At 38.3% G+C, this 22,030-nt stretch overlaps 1 long non-coding RNA gene across 4 annotated transcripts in view; it reads right to left on the bottom strand.

The window, feature by feature from the left end:
• LOC139132770 (uncharacterized) overlaps positions 1-21,495 on the bottom strand; it is a 34,249-nt gene extending 12,754 nt beyond the window's left edge. Inside the window, exons 1-2 of one of the 4 annotated variants that reach the window (XR_011552422.1) lie at positions 21,372-21,495; positions 1,834-2,208 (exon numbers count right to left, since the gene is read on the bottom strand). This is a non-coding gene — a long non-coding RNA (uncharacterized lncRNA). Of the gene's footprint in view, positions 1-1,833; positions 2,209-6,897; positions 7,040-21,371 lie in introns of those variants that run through there. The other 3 variants (XR_011552421.1, XR_011552423.1, XR_011552420.1) reach the window with 3 other exon arrangements.
• Positions 21,496-22,030: the final 535 nt, after the last annotated feature.

Below are 22,030 nucleotides of genomic sequence, written 5' to 3'. Positions count from 1 at the left end.
CTTCCATCTCTTTTGTGACTCTAACAACACTTTTAGACTCTAACAACACTTTTACATAGTTTGACAATCTTACTGACATTAGACTTGTACTTCAGATGTTAGACAGTTGTAGCAAAATGTTCAATCATAAAATATTTTACTCTTTTGACATATTCATTCACAAAAAAAAACAACTTCTTATGGCCAAGGCTAATATTGACTCACAATTGCAGATTAAACCAATCTTCCTTTGGCATACGTTGTATTTTAAACTGATGGAGAGAGTCAGTTCTATTCAAATAATCATCAACATAATTCACACTAATGTACTGGTATGTTCAAGTTCAAGCAGTGTTCCCCACAGTGGTCAATTTACATAACAGTGAATAATTTGAATATTCTTTTGTTGTGAAAATGTACTCTTTTGCATGGCTATTAACATATTAAAAAAAATGCAACAAAAAACAGAGGGGGTTGTCTGCTCCTCAAAATCTCCTTGCGGGGAACCATGTCAAGGTTTAATTCCTGCTATTATTTTTAAACTTTCAAATGTTGATGTTGAGAATGGACACTGAAATTTGACTGTTCCACTTTCAATTTCCTGAGTCTCCTCTATCCTGAATTTGTTTCTCTCTGCTGGAGATGACCGCCATGTACTTGAGGCTTGCTACAAAAGTCAGACTGGTTCTGCCAAGTGCCACATTATTATAGTTTCAATATTTATTCATTTCATCCCTCACTGGCTCTGGGTAGATATTACTTTGCTCAAAGAACAACAGGGTAGTGGCAAAATCTTTTGGAGAGAGGGTTGAACTGTTCATCCCCAATTCTAATTTCTACTGAGAATTGTGGTCCCAGCTGGGGAATTTGACATTTTTTCCCAAGCCATGTCACATTCTCCACCCACAGACTACAAAAATATGCCAAATACCCAAGGGTGGGGGAAAACAAAAGCAACAACAAGTAGATAATTTAGGCCTTGAAGTTAGTCAAAATTCTGAACAAGGTGTGTATCGCGGCGATCAAATTCCACTGTCTTGGGATACAATTTGCGATCTATTTTCCATGTTGCCCAGCATTCCCAATCTGGAGGGAAACATTGATAGGTGCATAGCAATGGGTTTGGGCTAAACCATGGTGGTGAAATGATGAAGTTATGGAAACATAAGTCACTTTCAATGTGTCCAAAATTTGTAAGTTTCCTGGACCGAAAGGTTTCTGCTCTCATCATGAGTTGATGCACAGTCTATCCCTGAAATATTTGTGGTTTTTCTATAAACCTGTTCACCCCATGTTTTAAGTACACAGGTCCAAACTTGCCATGAAAACCAATATGTTACAGTCAAACCATGGAAGTAAAGGGAGGGGTATTGTCCTGTCTATGGCTTTGCATATGGGACCCATACAACGGGTCTGTTGCTATAAGCACTACCTGGTGCACTACCAACATTTTATATCAGCAGCTGTACTGAAAATGGTTACCGTGGGTGAAGCAGCTTCACAGAAACAAAGAGACACAACCAAAGTTTATTTGGCAAAGTCTTGCAGTGATTGGAAAGCTACAAAACCAGTGAACTTAGCACACGCATCAAGTGCTGAATTTGCTTCACATTTTACAGATACAAACAGAGACCAATGCCTGTTCTCACAACACAAAGCACTCCCATTTGCCACTTGAATTGAGAGGAATTCAACAGCAGACCACAACAATTTCACTTCGTTTTCAACCAAGAAAACTTCTTTTCATTCTTCAAATCAACTAACATTAGCACTCTTCAATGCTCATTCAGTGAATAAACCAGAGAAATGAACTGAAATTACAACGTTCATCATGGATTATAAAGTCCAACTCACGTTCCTTACTGAAACCTGGTTGAAGTGCAAATGTGCTGATATATAAACCTGCAGGATACAGTCATTTCCACGTCCATCTCGAGGTGGGGGTCTTGCCGTCATCTATAATTGATAAATTCAGCTCCCCATTTCCTTCAAAGGCAACTTTCCATTCATCCACTCTTCCTATGAACTCGCTCAGATTCCCCTGAAGTTAACACATCAGGTTCTTCACTTCTTTTGTATGTATCACCCACCACCAAGCCGTAAAAACAAACTTACTCAGACTCAATCTTCCTCAGCGAGTTTCCAGATCTCTTAGTGTATAGTAACACACTCCCTGGCTCATCTAATCCTTGGTGACTTCAATGTCCATTACGACTGCCCTTGTTAGTTCTACCGGTATAATGACAAGAATCATGTATTTGCTCAATACGTTCAACCTCAGTCAGTCTGTCAACAAACCTAGCTGTGATATCGCAGCGGTACTTGTGGCGTATTTGATATACGCGCTCAGGTCATTGGGGTCATCGCCACAGTCCCGCTGCAAGCCAAACCATAGGTTTCGTTGGCAATTTACAACGAGACCGACTGGAGAAACGATTTCCTTGCCATATGACAAAATTTTTATGTTCATGTGTTTTTTGCTTTTTTGCAGGCAACAAAGAAAACAGACTGTTTCCTGCTAGTGTTAAAAATATCATTTGCAGAGAACTTTGAAACAGCTGCAGCAGAAAAGTCATATAAAGCAAGCAAAAGAAAGGAGACAAGATCTTATAGACTTTCAATTCTGTAAAGTGTATGCTGAAGAAGCATGGTGGGGTGACAAACTAATTAAAATATAGTTATTGGCTTGCTAAAACATCAAGAACTGACATCATAACACCAGTTACAACAATCACAATATTGATATTTTTATTTTGTGACAGCCTGCTCTTAAAGCGATATCCCTATTTCATTTCAAATTCGGTGCCTTGTTTAAATACATACTGTATTGTTGCTGCAGAATATTCACTTATTAAGTAACTATGTACAATGCCAGCTATTTGCATAGCTAATGAGTGCTGAAAAAATATCAATTGATAACAGAAGTTTTATAAATTATATTCTTTTGTTTTGAGACCCAGTTGTTTCAACATTATGGAGACCTAATTTTGTCAAAAAACTGAATACATGCAATGTTAACCCTGAAGAACACCACTATTATTATGTGTCTTGCAATCAGTATATGAACTCAGGATACAACATGTATATTGAGTTTGCCTCATTACTGTATGGCTACTGTATACACCAATACTTGTATCAGGCTGATATGACACGTTATAAAGCTGATTACATCATACCAGTATTTTGATGGCAGAAATACAGCTATCTGATTGGTCGAGATGCAAAAAGAACCGTTGTATATTTGCGATATACCATGGTTGGCACATGCGCAAGCTGTTGGCAAGAGCAAAACTCCTTTTTGACATTCCATACCATAATTTCAATATAATACTGTTATGATATAACGGCAACAAGTCATCGTTGATGACACAGTCCCCACTTGTTAATGGGTACTTTGATTACAGGTCCTCAGAGAGGATAGAGTCCTCTTCATTAGGTCTGTGATAAAAATACTTTTGAATAAATTCGCTTGATACATGTGTGAGTTGTAGTTCAGGACATGGAAAAATAGTAATAAATGGCCACACGGTGGCCATATTGGATCGTATCACAAAACAAATAAATGTGCATATGTATGACATAGGTCAATGTCCTTGTAGCAAATTTGATTAAAATTGGTTGAGATATGCCTGAGTTACGGCTTGTACATGAAAAAATCATAACAAAATGGCCGCACAGCAGCCATATTGGATCGTATTACAAAAAAAAATTAATGTGCATATGTATGACATTGGTCAATCTCCTTGTACCAACTTTGAATAAATTCACTTGATACATGTCTGAGTTATGGTTCTGGACATGAAAAAATGTAATAAAATGCCACACGGCGGCCATATTGGATCGTATCACAAAAAAATCAATGTGCATGTGCATGACATAGGTCAATATCCTTGTACCAAGTTTCAATAAAATCGGTTGCGTTATGCCTGAGTTATGGCTCTGTACATGAAAAATCGTAACAAAATGGCCGCAGAGCGGCCATATTGGATCGTATCACAAACAAATTGATGTGTATAGCTATGACATTGGTCAATGTCCTTGTACTAACTTTGAATAAAATCTGTTGAAACATGCCTGAGTAATGGCTCTGTACATGAAAAAATCGTAACAAAATGGCTGCACGGCGGCCATATTGGATCGTATCACAAAAAAAATTGACGTGCATATCTATGACATTGGTCAATGTCCTTGTACCAACTTTGAATAAAATCAGTTGAAACATGCCTGAGTTATGGCTCTGTACATGAAAAAATCGTAATAAAATGGCCGCCTGGCAGCCATATTGGATCGTATCACAAAAAAATGATGTGTCATAGCTATGACATTGGTCAATGTCCTTGTACCAGCTTGAATAAAATCTGTAGAAACATGCCTGAGTTATGGCTCTGTACATGAAAAAATCGTAACAAAATGGCCGCCTGGCGGCCATATTGGATCGTATCACAAAACAAATTGATGTGTATAGCTATGACATTGGTCAATGTCCTTGTACCAACTTTGAATAAAATCTGTTGAAACATGCCTGAGTAATGGCTCTGTACATGAAAAAATCGTAACAAAATGGCTGCACGGCGGCCATATTGGATCGTATCACAAAAAAAATTGACGTGCATATCTATGACATTGGTCAATGTCCTTGTACCAACTTTGAATAAAATCAGTTGAAACATGCCTGAGTTATGGCTCTGTACATGAAAAAATCGTAATAAAATGGCCGCCTGGCAGCCATATTGGATCGCATTACAAAACAAATCGACGTGCATCTGTATGACATATGAAGTAATCCTTGTACCAAGTTTGAATGAAATCGCTCCAGGCATCTCTGAGATATCTGCGGTGAACGGACGGACGCACGGACGGACGGACGCACGCACGGACGGACGCACGCACGGACATGACCAAACCTATAAGTCCCCCCGGACGGTGTCCGTGGGGACTAACGGCAATAAATCACACCCACCTACAGTACACCACTCGATTTTGACCAGTTCATTCATATCATATATGCACGCTCGTGCATGAACTGGTCAAAATCTCGTGATATACTGTCCCTGGGTGTGTTTTGTTGCAGAAATAGATATCAACCTGTAGGATGTTTACCAAATCCACAACAATCGATGACAAAGGTAAATTAAAATCACTAGACTCAAAGGGTCTTATATTTGAAGTCAGAATCTATTCTCCACAGAACGTTACTTGACATGTACACATGCTGTATGTCTACTAAAGACACTTTGACCTTTTTGATATCAATATATGATATTTGAACTCTGAGAATAATAGTTTGTTTTTTGTGTTTACCATTTCACCTTTGAAGGTTTAGAAGTAGTCACACTGTCCAGCTTCAGCTGTATGTGGTCAAGAAGAGTTATAGAATTGTTACTGTAGAGTTAAACTGTGGTTAAAACTGTATGTTCATAGCAATAAGGTAATAGAGCCTCTAACAGCAGTAACATCATTTATATGTTGTCACTTGTTTTCCCGCAAATAAAATGAGCACTATTAAAATAATTATCATTTACAGCATTTCTAAAATTAGTTACAAGAATTCACTGCATTTGTACTGGTATATTACTTCTGGAAATCAACACGTCTGGTTTAAATGAAGGATTCCAACCAGATAACAATTTTTTGCAGGCATAGCAGACAACATGAATTTTGTCAAATCCAATGCACCTAAAAATTTTACGGCACAATTCCAATTCTCTTAGATAATTTAAGATTGCTATTGAGTGAACTGTAGATAATATCAATGTTTTAGCACAGACCTCCTTGGTGTGAATGTGGCCACAGGCACTCATCTCACTCTCCCTATATGTACTGATCTGTGATTACTATGTAGCATTAGCCAACACTGAGGGCAGAACATAGAGAGTGAATTAAGCACTGTAGTGTTAATGGCTCAATGTCCATAGCCAGACGTTTCTTGAGTTTTACATCCTGACTTAGAATTAAATTGCTGATTTTATTTGCATTCAGCTGTCATGTTGTTAAAAAATCATCTAGTGAGCTTAAAGTGAAGTAATTGTCAGTGCCCTTGTCATTGACAGTTTGAATTTAACTTTCTGTGTTCAAAATTCTCCTTTTTATTTGGTATGAATGTAAGCAAGGCTGTGGAGGTTGTGTTCAGCTGTAAAAGTACAACTTTATTATACAATTATTAGATGGTGGTGATGAAAAGTAAATGAAAAGAGCAGTGACAGTGTAGACCAATTCTTTAACTTTTAATATTTTAGAACATGAAAATACCTGGTGAACATATTTGTTGGCATTTTATCGTTTGGCTAATGGGTACACAAAAATAAATAAATATCAAATAATTCATGTGTCTCGACTGCTTTATTGTACCCGTGTTTGACCTTATTTTCTTTGACTATAATTTGAGCTGATTTTGGTTAGGTGGATAAAACTAGGCTAATTCACGTTGAGTGAAAGATTGTAGTCCTAATTCATGTTGTGTGAAAGATTGTCCTATATGCCTGAATGTTTAGTTTTTTATTTTATACTGAGTATTGCATGATAGGTTGAAGCACATAGACAGACATGATAAGGCAAATCAAAAGCAACATAATGGTGCCTGCATGTATACAGGTATACATGCCTGTTTCAATCCATCTGTTCATGTCTGTTTCTCTGCCCTTTTCTTTTTGTACAAACCTGGCTGAAATGTCTGCAATTGACTTATACCAGTCTGATAGGCACAGATGACCAAGCAAAAATACCTAGACAACACCAGAGGTTTGGAAATGTTTTGGCAAGGGCCACATAGAAAGTGCAGATTGAGATAAAGGAGGCAGACATCGGCAGACCCTATTGTTCTTTATGTTGGTCTGCCTGACCTGTGTCGACACCAGCTGTCATACAATTTTCACTGCAAAGAAAATTTGACATGGGGATAAACCTTGATGCAATACCTACTTAACTTATTGCTTGATTTTCTGCATCTTGAAACACAGCTGAAAATTCAGCTGTCAACATATCTGGTACAACAATGCCCAAAGTCTAAATGTGCATGCTAAAAACAATCCAGACTTGAATCTGCTGCAAGCAAGCGGTTGTCTTTGTCACATGAATAAAAGTGTATCAGTATATGCAAATCAACTGAAAGTTGTCAGAGAAGTGTACTACAATAAGTTAACTGGACAAGAAATGAAAAAATATCGGATCATTTACACACAAAAATACGGACATCTACATGGTGCTCATTACCATAGATATGAAAGGTACCACCAACATCGACAAAAATCATTAGATGTGTCTAGTACTAAATCATTGCTGTTCAAGCCCAAAACCTAAAATATCTGAATAGGTCTATTTCATGGAACCAATTGTTCAAACAGAAACAACCTACATTAAAGCAACAACTTATTTGTGCACAATTAGATTTATACAGTTGAGTACATAAAAAATTAACACTGGCAATATTAAATGAAGTGTTAATGTACAGACTAAAAGCTGCAGCTATCAAACCACTTATTCATCATGCACTACAATCAGCCCTCCACAAAAACTACAAAATCTTAAACCATCAAGCTATCACATGAAAACTTATTTGTACTCGAATTTTGCAACTTTATAACACATTGATTGGAAATATTTCTGAATGAATTATGGAGTAGGGGCCAGACCTGCTTAACAAATATCATCTAAAATCACTGACATTACAATCACTACATATTCTTGTCAGTACCACTCAAAAGTTAAAGATTTCCGAAAACAGTTTAGAGATATCTTTTTATTATCTACATGGGAACACAGAATCAATAACAATTTATTGCGAACACAGACAAATTACACAAATTGTGCAAATTAAATCCTATCAACACACATTATCATACCTTAACTGCTTTTTATAGCTCACAGATGAACAAATGAGAAAACACTGGATAACAGAATGTTTACTACAGAAAGGCAACAGATACATTCCAAATTCTGTAAGACACTCATGCTACCTTAACAAGCATGTTTCGATGTCTTATTGAGATTGAACTTCTTGACCCAGGATTTCACGCATGTAACAGAAAGTCTCCACATACCGGTAAAAGCTACATGAATGTAGCCACAAGAAAACAGAAATACAACAGAATTATCAGAGAAGTTGCAATTCGACAGAACAAAAGAGAAACTTATTAAAAGACCAAGAAAAACACCAATGTACACAACCAGACACAGCCTAAATTACATAAAATAGCACTGAAACTACACTGCAATCATATCGAGAACTTTTTGTCCTGGCCACACAGTCATATTAAAGCCAACAATAGTATTCAAGAGAAACAATAATGTAATTTAAGGATACACTGCTCAAAAACAAAATGAATGTTAAAAGTTCAGTAAGAATATAGACACACAAACTGAGGAAAGATAAACAACAAAATCAGAAGAAACATTTCTAATGAAACTGCAGAATAACAAACAAAACAAGTTATACATCAAAAAATACTACTTTTATGATTCATTTTGTCGGAACAACATCAATCAGGCACTATTACTATTATTGATTACATTATTTCAGACTGATTTTAAAATCATCTATGTACAATGAAAAATATACAAAGACAATCATTAAAACCTAAAAAGACAGACAAGGTTACAGTGTATTAATTTAAAAAGAGAAAAAAAACATTAAAAAACCGAAAATCACTTACAGTACAAAAGAGATCGCTGGTGACACTGTAACCCAGAAAAGCAATATACACATGTCAGTGCCATGTGTCGTTTTAAAATCAAACTGCTTGTCTGACTCAAAAGAGCATGTTCTAGAACTTTTGACAGTACACTCATCAAGGCAATAGGTTGATAATTGCACAAAAGATCACAAGTCTTATCTTTCACAAGTGGAACAAGGATAACATCAGTAAGGTTGTAAGGAACTTTACCATGTACCATCAACAAAGAAAAACATAGAGCAAGATGTACAGACAAATGGGAATCAGCGTAACGCAAATGTTCAGCACTTAGACCATCTACACCAGGAGATTACCTGTTTTGAGTTAATCTAGTAATGTGAAAAATTTCGTTGACAGTACTTGACATACCATCTACAAATGGGATAGATGCTAGGGCTGCATGAACTTCTGAACTATGTTTTGACTTCTTTACAGAGTTCATCAGTTTGTTGAAATGGACACTCCACATGGTGGCGATATTCTGTTCACCCTCCACAATGTTGCCAGAGCACTGTGGGCAATATGGCCTCTATATTGTTCACTCAACATGTGACAATTTTTTGCCGCACATACGCTGAATGAGCGTAAAGAGAGCCAAATCAAGCTTCCGCGTAATGTTGAAAACTTCGCCGAATTTCCTAGCCGCACAGCTAAATATTCAGGAAAGAGATGCAGATTCCATTTCCTCATACGTTCCTCTGTCCATTATGATATTTCGGCAATAATTTCATGAAGGAATTCTTAAAATACCGAAGCGAAAATACTCTATGTAAAAATAGGCGAAAACACGGCCAACAGCGCAAACGATCGTAAACTCGTCATTTCAGAAAAATAAGAGGGAAATTCAAAAATCTAAAACCATAGAGTTTTAGTGAACCTTCAATATTGTGAGAAATAACAGCGAAATGAAAAAGTTGGTCCGGCGGGTTTTTTCAGATGTATTTTTCATTTTACGATGTGCCGAATAATCTCAATTCCTGTAGAAAACAATGGTGTTTATGCGCGTCCGATCGACCGAACACATTGCAAACTTCTCGCCGGTTCAAATTTTTCAATTCTGAACCAATGACAATGAAAATTGGTACAATGATCCTCTGACTAATAAGCAAAAATCGTATTGTTTTAGATTTTTGAATTTCTTCGTTAAATTTTTTTATTGCCATTCTATTTATTCTGATCACTGAAATATACTGTTGCCGTCAACAATATGGCGTCTGACGGCGTTTACATGTGCAGAACAAGGGTCTGAAATTGATGCAAATTAATCAGCAAGTGTCTCCTAAATTGTACAGATCAAATACCTGTCAGGTTGTTGTCTTTTATACAAAATTTGGGTGAATATGAACCATGAATATGGCAGTAAATTGGTAAAAATAACACGAAACAAAAGCGAACTGGTGTAGAGTCTCCACTGTGAACGTGTAGTGAACGTTATCGATCGATATTCTTTTGTTGCGAATTGTTACAATGTTGTGTTGCATACCCGCGGATCGCATGGCGCCAAACTTGTCCAAAGCGCGCCAAAATATGCTGAGACATAAAAGTATCACCAAAACTAAACAAATTGTCTTCGATTCAATTTGAGTGGAAGAAAACAACTGATACGTTGATTTTATGGTACATAAGTCAATATATATGGGCTGTCATGGAAAAATTCATGGCGTAACCTGAAATTACGAGCGAGCAGACGAGCAGATTTCGATCGATATTTTATTGAAATGAAATTGATACAATGTTCGCTGTCGTCACTAGCAACCAGCCCAAAGCGTTGTCCGGCGGGGGCGCTGTACTGAACAATTTAGGGCCCTTTTTGCCCATAGTGGAGGAACCTTTTTATTATTTACGTCATCAACGGCTGCCCAGAAATTCCCATGATCTTTCCTAACAGTGAATTAGCCATACTATCAGCTTGCTTGATCATTTCCTGTCACATACACTTTCTGACAGAATACTTAATGAAAGCTTTGGTCTGACGCATGTACTCCGCAACTGGACCAGAACAAAGCATTGAGGCTGACTTCCAGCTTGTCTGGCCACTGTGTGTGCCTCCTTCACAACATCATTCCAACCTGGAGTTGGGTTATACAGTTTTGTTTTGCTGTCTTGAAACATGTCTTTACTTGCCCTTGTGAGAGCTTGACAAATAGAATTGTAATGTACAGAAATCTGTTCTGAATGAGTATTATCATTGCAGTTACAATTTTTACATCTGATAGCCTATACAGGTGCAACTGTTGATGCCAAATAATGACTTGTTTTGGTTGTTTAATCCTTGATGGCTTCACTGTCAGCATTTGACCGATCAAAAGCAGCACAAAGAGGCTTGGACTGGGTGTCATTGGAATTTAGAACATCTGGTGCAATTAATCAATCAACGAATCAATCAATCAATCAATAGGAAGCTTCAAACATTTTTTAATTAACTGGGATGTACTATTATTTCATATGGTGACTGAGGCTTGAAACACTAGTCATATGGATCAAAAATTGAGTCAATTTTGCACTACGTATCTGTTGACATCTTGCCATAGTTTTCTGAAAAACATATGCCAGATACATTGAAAACAAAATATTCAATACAAGATTCATGCTTCCTACTAGTGTTTGTTTGATTAACCAAGAAATGGGGTTGTGAGAGTTTATGGTACAAACTAGCAACACTAAGAGACTGCGACTAAGTTTCCGTTCAGTTTTTACGGCCGGGGGGGGGGGGGGGGGGGGCGGCAAAATCTTGTCGCTGGTGTTCAAAAAAATGATGACCCCCCCTGAATTTTTCGCGAAAAAATGATGACCCCCCCTTTGTCAGACGAAAAAATTTGATGATCCCCCCCCCCTGAAATATAACCAAAACCCATATGTCAAATTTACCCGCACGGTTTGGATTTGAACTCCGGTACGTGGCGCACTTTATTCGTGTAGCAGAGATGAAAGTGCACAAACTTCTCAGCCACATCCATGCAAACGTCTGTTAATTAGGACGACTATAAGCAATTTTGAACTTCATTTCCATGGACAACTTATGTCCATGGACATTGTACAAAGTAAACTTTATTTGAGTGGTTCGCCAAAGGCAGCCCTCCGGTTAAGAGGGTCATGGGCCATTACGTAAAGTCAACTTTATTCTAGTGGGTAACCAAAGGTGGCCCGCTGGTAAAAAGAGGGTCGATCATGGCCATTGCACGAAGTAAACTTTTACTGACCATGGCTGCTGAAGGCGTCCGGCCGTTAAGATGGTCATGGGGTATTACAATAAAGTCAATTTATTGTAGTGGGCCGCCGCAGGCGGCCCGCCGGTAAAGAGGGTCGATCATGGCCATTGCATGAAGTAAACCTAATTGGAGTGGGCCGCCAAAGGCGTCTGCCCGTTAAGAGGGTCATGGGTAATACATAAAGTATATTTATTGTAGTGGGCCGCCGAAGGCGGCCCGCCGGTAAAGAGGGTCGATCATGGCCATGGCATAAAGTGAACTTTATTGTAGGTATTATGTTTTTGAAAATGTGGTGACCCCCCCTTTCCTACCAGTGAAAAAGTGATGACCCCCCCCTTCGTGGATTCCAAAATTATGATGACCCCCCCCTGGATTTTGCCGGCCCCCCCGGCCGTAAAAACTGAACGGCGACTAAGTTTCAAGTTATGTTACAATAGGAGACTGTAAGTTTTAGGGTAAAAAGCAACGCTAGGAAACCTTGACTATAAAGACAAATATCTTACCAGTATGAACATTGCTATGTCATTACATGACTTACCGTGCCATACAGGTGTAATGTAATGTTAATACTTCTACATTGTACTCTACTACCATGCACATCAATAAGGAGTCACATTTCTGAAAATGGTTCACCCGAAATAAATTTGGAAAAAAATGTGAAAAAATTAAAGCAAGGTTTGATGTACATTAATATACTGCATAATAAGCTCAAGGGGTAGGTTTTTATGAGCTTTATTCTCTGAGCAAACGGACTGACTGACCACAATTTACCATCGAAAACAAAGGACTAATATGACATAAACAGTCAATGTCAACAACCATTGATGTGAGAACCAGGCACAACGCACTGCCATGTGCAGGGAACTGGCACAATTTAACGTAATAAATGCTCGAACCAAATATCTCACTGACAATTTTTCCAGTCGCGAACAAGCATTCTGCATATATTTTATGAATCATGATTCCCCTCATTGGAGAGCAGTACCTATATCTCTTTTAGTTATATGAAAACACATGAAATGTTATCTACACTTATAATGTGTAACATCTAACGATCTCTCTCAATACATGTATACATTGTATGCAATGATCAGTCATCTTTTACTTTTAAATTAACATGAAAATGTAAAATTCATATATATTTCACAAAGTTTGCTGTCATTCTTGAGAGTACTGCGAACAAGATGCAACAGGCTATACTGTAAACATTAATATTTACAGCTTGAATATTTTCTTTGAGTCTGCGTAACTGGAATTTCTGCAGGCTACAAATACAGAACTTCAATAAGGATTGCCCACAAATGTGATCTGAAGTAAGACAATCATACAATAGCTTATCATGCATGAGCTTTGCACACAAGTAAATAAGTAGGAGAGTCTTGAATCATTCTTGATATCAATAATCATATTGAAAAATCTGTTAAGTAACATGACATTAACTTAAGTATAGTTTTACCTTTGAAAATACTGGTCTGCCAAACAAATTATAAATTAGCCCTTTAAATTTTTGACATCAGTTTGATCACTCCAATAATTTGACCACCCTATTTCTTTGGAAAAATAAATTTTTTGCTTTCCATCATCAATAATTCAACCATTGACTGAATTGGGAATTTCTCCAATTTCCACAGATTTGACCAGATTACTTAGCCATCAAATACTCTATTTAATAAATAGAAGAATGGTTTTTCAAGGCATTGGAAAAGTCTGTAGGTTGAACAACAACATTAATGTACATTGAATCACAGTCAGTCTTCAAAGCACAACAGGCTGAATTGATGTCTACATGGCTTTATAATTAATTGGTTTTCATTGGGTCATGTGAACACATTCCATCCTAATTTGACTAATATAATACCCTGGTTACGGGCCATTGTATACAGTGGGCCATGCACTTCATGAAAAGGTAAAGTATATTTGAAAAAAATAAGCCAGTATGGCTGCATGAGGCCAAACTGGGTCATTCAATGATACTGACTATATACATTCACAACAATATACTCAAATTTGTTGACTTTTGAAAACATCTTATATAGGATGGTGTTTGCAGCCAGCATCTTGGATTGTGTAAGAAAGTGATTTATGGCTTGTAGTATGTATATCACAAGTGCCGTGATTATATGTTTCAGTTAAATCTCCCCCAAAATTTTAAAATCCCCCTCAAAATTCCTGTAGAGGAGGACCAGTCCCCCTCCCTTGTGTAGCATCCTAGATGAAACACTGAGTTAAGAGAGGGCATACATTCTTTTCAAATTTGGAACTATATCAGTCACTATGAACAATAACTGTGTCACTGATTTTTTCAGAAATCTTGTCACCAATATGCAGTTGTTTAAAGTTACTGACAAAAGTTTAAGATTTATGTATAATTGTATTGTTGTCCTCTTGCAAGCCCCTTAACATATTGGTGAAGGAAATTAGTAAAATGCAATCACTAAGACTAATTTGCCTTACTTGCATCAGGAATAATCTGTCAGGTTGAGTGTCCACAAGCAAAAACTAACACCAAAGATATCATTGTCCCTTGTGTGGTGAAGTGGTGTTTTATATTGCATATAATATTGTCAGCATTTTCATTATACAAACTGAGATTATTTTGAAACGCATTTCTTTCTTATTCAGTGTGATGTCAGTATCATGGTCTGATTTGCTTGGAGTAAAAAACTACCAAGTCCCCAGTACTGTTCTCAGGAATTTTCAACACCCCTTGCCCAGATACACTGATTCTTTCATTGTGCCCTCTGGGGGCCCTCTTTTTTAATGCAAAATTTTCGACACTGTTTAATCTTTTAAAACAAACCAAAGGATTGGAAATTATTGAACACCTGTTTGCTTTTGCATCTAATGTCATCAAATATGGCAGGGTTTTTCTAAGCTTAATATCCTGAACAATTCAATTTCTCGATTACTGTATGTGATATAGTCTCCCATGTTAAAACTTGTAGCCATAATATTGATGGCTGTAACCTTAAGGTTAACAAAGAACAGATCTGCCCTGTGTTATGAGGATAGTCGTAAAAATGTGTTCCTTCATCAAACATTGCAGGCAATATGTATGGGGAAGGAACAAAGTAGTTTTGCCAAAGCTATCTACTATAAAACACTGTGGCAGTTTTTCTGTTTGTATACAGAACTATGAGTATACTGGAAAATGTTCATTAGAATCAGCAAGGCATTTTCCTGAAATTTGATGGATGAATAAACTTTCTGATGACAGATTATCAAAGCTTGTAGTAGATAAAGAGCATATTCCATTAACCCTTTTCCTGCCAAGTCCATATTTCACCACCAGGTCAAGATGGTTAAAATTAATGAAACACAACATATTCAATATGATGTATTTTAACATAATACTGTACATTTGAAGGCTGTTGAAAACATAATAATGTAAAGTTGATTTTTTTGGACAAAAGATGCTATAACATACCAAGCCAAGCGGGTGAAAATACGTCATGTTTTGGCTAAATACCACTTTTTACTGACTTGGCTGATAGGGAAGTGATACAGTTATTACTGTCTGGCAGGAAAAGGGGTAAATATGTGAAATACCAAATGTGTTATTTGAACAGACATAATCAGTGATAGGCCTAATGTCAAGGAAGTTGTCTCTTTATCCAAGCTACAAACCAAAAACTTTAAAATGTTTTCCTTGGCAAGTTGCTGCAGTTCTATAGCCCACAACGTTCCCCGGGATATATTGTGAAGAGGTAGCTTCCCAACGGTTTCTAGACAACTGGACCCCAGTCAACTGGACTCTTCGTCAACTCAATTCTACTAGCCCCGAATAACTCTACCTCTTAAACAGTTTATATCTTCAAATCATTTGTGATTAATACCCACTTGAGCTCAGATTTATTTCGTTTCTGCTTATAATATATACAGCTCCACATTCAGAGTTATTATCCCCTGGTAGCCTACAACACAGCTGTCTGTAACTTTGCCACTAGGTTGCTGAATCAGAACCTATTACTGATACCCTACTTCGGGCACAGTGGTCAGCCAATCCTTATTTTAGGACTTACACAAGTTTCACCAATTTTTCATATTTACATGTGTTAATGTGGTGGATCATATGCAGGTAAAAAAAGATCATAACCTAGATATCTTGCACGAACATTTAGCCAGCCACTGGGCCCTTGACCGCGTACCGTCACAGGGCCTCATAAGTGCCTATTTAAGTCAATATTACAGCATTTTTCTTTCTTTTTCAATGTTACAAATAATCCAGCTGAAGAGCACAACACTTGTGTAGCTGTCTTTTGTGTAGCGTGAATTGGCATGTATAGTGCGTCCTCGTAAATGTGACCTTTAGTTCCGTGACCTCTAGGCTCTAGCCATGCCTACTTCCTGCCCTGACCTCGCTATGCTTACTGTACTTATTTCCCAAGGGAAGCAGCTCTTCGCCAAGCCAAGACCATCAGCGCCGCTAAGTACCTGGTTACTTAAAATGCATCATAAATATTCATATATTTATGTGGGCGAGTCTGCATTAATGAGCGTCAAAAAGCACCAGGGCTACCGGCGACCTCAAGCATGGAGCAACATGTTACGGCTCTGGCGACTGTTGTTTTTGGCAAAAACGCAGAGCAAAGAAAGTCCGGTAAAGTATTCAGTGCGTTGTACGCGCGATCGAGCAAACATCGTAGAAGCCGTCAACGGCTCACGGGAAAATGGTCGAAAATACGTGTTCTTATCTTCAAGAATGTTAGCAGGCGTACAGAATGAGTCTCAATCAATCAATTTGACCAGAAAAAAATAATTACGATTTCAAAATCGTCGATTTATTAGGAAATTAAAACTGCCGAAATAATTTAGTGGTCGAATTAATTGGAACGACGAGGATGAAATTTACGCGAGACATGTTGCCATGTTGAGACTGCTTCAAAGCATGGACTGTGAAATTTTGTGAAGTCGACAAATTAGGTAACAAAAAACCTCAAACGCACCTGGGTGTCACATCAAAATCAAAGTGGCCGCGATCTGTGACACTGCCACCGGCCGCTCGACGGACGACGCGTAAGTTGACATCGTGTGCCAGCCCTTGGAAATATATTGTAACTCCCTGACAGGCAGATGAGATAGTCTAATGGCGTTTGATGCATTGACAGTTTGTAAAAATAATAAAAAATGACATCACCAATCATAAGAAACGTGGTGTTGAAGATAATATTTTTTAAGAGAAGACTATGGCGACCATATTTCTGTAAGTATTGTCTAACTTTGGAAAACCAATATCTGAAGATTTACTGCAACCACCACTTTTATATTTATTCTACTCTTATTATAAGATTAGTCGAATTTCTGGAAAGTAGGAGTACATTTTTGATGTCTGTGTATCGTCTATACCGAGATCATATCCGAAACAGTATAATCAGATTGCGACAGCGTAAACCTCTCTCTCTCTCCCTCTCTCTCTCCGGCATTTCGATATTTTATATTGTCGACATTTATATATAAGTCTGAAGTTTCAGGTCACTGCTCAATGCAAGTAGTTGATGTCAATTTTCCGTATCGGGCATGGTCTCTATCGTCACTCAAATCGTTAGTTTTTTCCCGTTCTATTCGATATCAGACTCAAAACACAACGTGAACAATGCTGATAATATATTACATATTTCGTTTCGAAAACCGGTAAAGTTCATAACTGGTGACATGTCGCGGCCTGGAGAAAGTTCATCACCATCGATCGAATGTCCGTGACGCTTTTTCTGCCAAATAGACATATTGACATAAGACATATTGCACAGGGAACTTCGCGGTATGGCAATTATATGAATTTTACCGTGAAGAAAATCTGTGAATTTAAACTGGCCGTACAACCAACAGTAAACATGGCGGAGCAATAATACCGACTTCAGAGACTTCAATTTTATTTTCATTGCGATCGCTGGTGAGAGCAAGTCGTCCGGTCGAATTTTTTCCCACTGGCTATTTGGCTTTGAATTTTCAATTGCCCTCATGTGCTAAAAACAAGACGGGCGTTCTCTGTGAATCAATAAGTCTTTTGAATATGAAAAAATCGGACATCTGAACCTCAACTCGCAGCTTGAAAGTTGTTCTCCGAATCGGGACAGGGACATCGGTGAGGCCGGATTTCACGTAATAGCTATGGAAACCGACGGCTCGTTCGGTGTAAGAAAGCATGCGATGTACGTCTACGTTATTTTTACTGGTTTTGAGAACTTCTAAAATAACTTGTAATCTGTATATCTTCGCACATCGAACCAATATTGTATACCTATCACCGTCGAAGTTTATGTCTATCACTGTAGAGTTCATTTTATCCAAAACACATATCCAGAAGAGTCCCACAGAGCAGTCAAATGAAATTGCTTCAAACGAATGAAATTGCACGAAAGAATGAAAATCAACAGCACATCCTGGACGTGATTAAAAACAATAGCGCTTGTGAATAGGACTATTCTATTTGAGTAACGGGGATGGAAAGCACAGAACTGTAAAAGTAATGGAAAGACGTGCCGTTTTTCTCGCAATTTTAGCAACTGTAACGACCCTTTATTCTTTACTACTACCTTTCCATAATTGAATTAAACTAGGTTTAGGGCTTATACACACAGTGTACACTGATGTATAGAACTTTAAAAAAGTACTCTGCTGGAAACGAGTAGGGGTTTACACCAGAATGGGCGCAGTAAAACAATGGGCACGTCCATAGGTTCAAGGACGTTCACTGGGAGACACCGTGGCAAAGAGTGTACCTGGTCATAGGTGTACTGCTACCTGTGAATCGAAACGACAAGTGTAGACCTATAGCTTCGAAATTTTATGGGAGAGTCACCACGACTGAGACCGACAGTAGCACAACAAACTATTCCGAATTATGCGTCCGTGTTTAATACAGACATCTCTGTATGTGATTCTGGTTTCTCAATCGAAATGGATCAAAAGTCCGACATTGACAACATTGACATGAAATATGTCCGAAAACTTTTGTTTTATTCAACCAACTGATTCATCTCCTTTGATATCCCCTAAGTTACATGTAAACAGTCCGGAAAGACTGACATCGATGTCTCCCGGGCCCCCATGCATACAGTATGGCCGTACGAGTTCAAATAGTTCAGTGTTATACATTTTCTTGTCCTTCTCTTTCTTTTTGAGCCAGTGTCATTATTGTGAACACGGCTAAATAATATTTCTTCACTGTTTTGCAAAATATCTCGTCAACCGGGCGCATGGGCAACGTCTTTGCACGTTGGTCAAAACTAATGACACTGTAGGTCAGGATATAACATCGGTCAAAGTAAGATTGAATAAGGAAGACGAAAATGCTTTCATCGATTGACAAAAATGATAAGGAACGAGTCAGTAATATGACATCAAATCGATTCCAGCAATCATTATCATTCAAGGCAAATAAATTACCAGGTCCAATAAACAGTAAAAACAAACACACAAAGAAACATAAGATCACTGACAAAATCGGTAGTACAATCTTGAACCACTATATAAGTGGTGGTACCAGGTGTCCGGAATGGGTAAGCGTACCCTGCTAGCATGCTACACCCGTCAAGATTGAACTAGTGTGACAAAGTTATTGTACGGTAATTCAGCTATCTGCTAAATTACTGTTCTGAGTCAAAGTCGGGAATACTGTCTTTCATCATCTGAGTGACAGATTTGCCATATTTAGATATAAGATCTCCATATCTACCATAGAACTTCTTAAAAGATCTAACCAACCTACTTTGTGAAAATCCTTGTCTCACCAGCTTTAAGACTAATAAGCTGTGTCTCTCTTGAAAATCTCCATATGAATCACAAGCTCTACAGTATCTCAGTAGTTGTGAAATGTACACACCATAAGCTGGACTCGACGGAATATTACTGGTCAAGTAGGGAAAGTTAATGATTTCAAAATTAAAATCATCCCTTTTATCATACAACTTGGTGTGTATTGCATTGTGTCTAATTTCAATAAATATCAATCCATAAAGGGGAGATCGAGACTGCCATCCCCCATGATTAATCATCTGGGAACAAAATATATATTTCGATCGACAGACTTACACAACCAGAGACAGCATTTTATTCAGCTTTAAAATAAGTCACTGCCTTTCCTATAATAACACCCCGTTTGCGTTTCGATCTACTCTGCTCTGTCCCCAATCGGTATGGTGTTAGGCGATAACGCAATCTCGACTGGCTTTTTAACCTCCCAGCGATAAAATGGGAACAAAATAGGCATACATTACAAACTTTAATACCTGTTGCTGTACCACTGAGGTGATCTGCCGGCTGTGTCGCGTACGGGCCATGTGCAACACATCGTGTTTGTAAATATGTTAATTTCCTGTTTATTTCTTGCATAAGGCACGCCCCACCACTCTTGAATGAGCCGTCACTCACCAGATTACGTCCTCATTATAAAGTATAATCAAGTTGCCCACACATGTACTTCACGGCGCACATGGGTCGCTTCGGACATGGTGCTGACAGCGTCCAATTTTCTTCACATTCTACATTCACGAAGGTTCATTTTTAGACTTTAATGACAATGTCAGATCGGTGTGCCAAAACAATGGCCGTGTCCGTCAAAAAAAATTACCAAGATTTCATGTTTTCGGAGATTCACCATAACACTGATACTGCGGATATGACCGGATCTGCCTCCCTTGGGAAATACTAGTACAGTAAACACAGCGACGTCTGTACGCATGGCCAGTAGGCATGGCCAGAGGAATTGGCAAGAGGTCACGGAACTAAAGGTTGTATTTAAATATGATCACATTCCCCATTGAGGGCGCACTATACATGTCAATACAAGCTACACAAAAGACAGCTACACAAGTGTTGTGCTCTTCAGCTGGTTAATTTTAACATTGAAAAAGAAAGAAAAACGCTGTACTACTAGCCACTTATGAGCCCCTGTGGTACCGTTGGCAAACTTACGGTTCAGGACGTTGAGAGCAAATTTTTGCACCCTGTGAGCGGTTGAGTTATTCGAGTTTATTTCGGCCGAAAGTAGTTAGAAAAGCAGTTTTCGTGCGTAGTCCAAACTGGGACCCCGGTCGCCGGATTTGTCTGTGCATGGAGGTATGGCATGGTCTATGGCAGTCAGCGGGGGCCCGCGCTGTGATGGGAGGCTGTATAACGCCAGGAACACGCAGCATCGTACGCAAGGCTAATCACACAGCTGGCGAGTACTGGCAGCGTTGCCTGGGACAACCTTCGACACGTCCTGTAAACTCTGAATTTAAAGTCACTTGTAGAAATGACGACGTTCCCACTTTTGCGGTTTTTTTGCTTTTCTCGTTGACCGATAATCGCCTCAAAATAAGAGAAGGAGTTTTACGTTGAACAACTAGACGGAGAGAATGCAGAAGAAACATCGCCATATCTACACGTACATGGTGTACAAACAGCTGCACAGTCACTCGGACAGAGGAACTGTGGTGTATACAAGTCCATGTTGCCAACACATTTGCTTGAATCATACAACACGCACATGGCACGGCCTTTGTCCTTGCCAAATCCAAACGATCTTACTTACACTTGCAGCTCTTAGGTGATCGTTTACAAACGGCCAGACACTGCAGGAACGGCAAATCCAATAAACTAGGTCGGTCTCTCACTACGGGTAGTTCTCTTCAGGGTTTCGCCATTTTGTATTGGTCACATGATCGTTTTTCGAGAATCTGATTGGGGTAAAGTTGTACTCGTTCTGAACCAATCAAATCAGAGTTCTTTTTTCAGTCGAAAGTAAACATTTTTTACTAATAACAAGATGCATCGCAGAACCCTGCTGAATGAAATAGTTCCCGATTATGTTTAGCAGTGTTTGAGTAAGAGATATGCACGCTACAAAAATGATTGAGAAGTTGACATGTTCAAGCATCCCCCAGAGACTCCCCTATTGAAGTATTCACATCAGATTCTGCAATTTTGACATGGATCCCTTTTTCATCTCATCTAATGAACTTAAGATAAATGTTCACGTATCCCTGTTTTTGTAGGCACAATCTTTGACCCACATTGACACTTCGCAAGTGGTTGTCTCGCCTGTAATATACAGCAAGCTGACTACAAAGTTACACATTGAAAGCAAATAGGGTAAAATGTTTCACAGAATTGGTGTTGAGTCCATGACATGATTATTAAGCTCTTCATGCTTTTTACAGTTATTTTGTTTTTTATATACAGTAAGAGTTG

This window comes from Ptychodera flava, chromosome 5, assembly GCF_041260155.1.
Source record: "Ptychodera flava strain L36383 chromosome 5, AS_Pfla_20210202, whole genome shotgun sequence".
NCBI classification, from domain to species: domain Eukaryota; kingdom Metazoa; phylum Hemichordata; class Enteropneusta; family Ptychoderidae; genus Ptychodera; species Ptychodera flava.
Note: the sequence above shows the minus strand (reverse complement) of the source record. Positions and strands in the feature narration are given on the sequence as shown.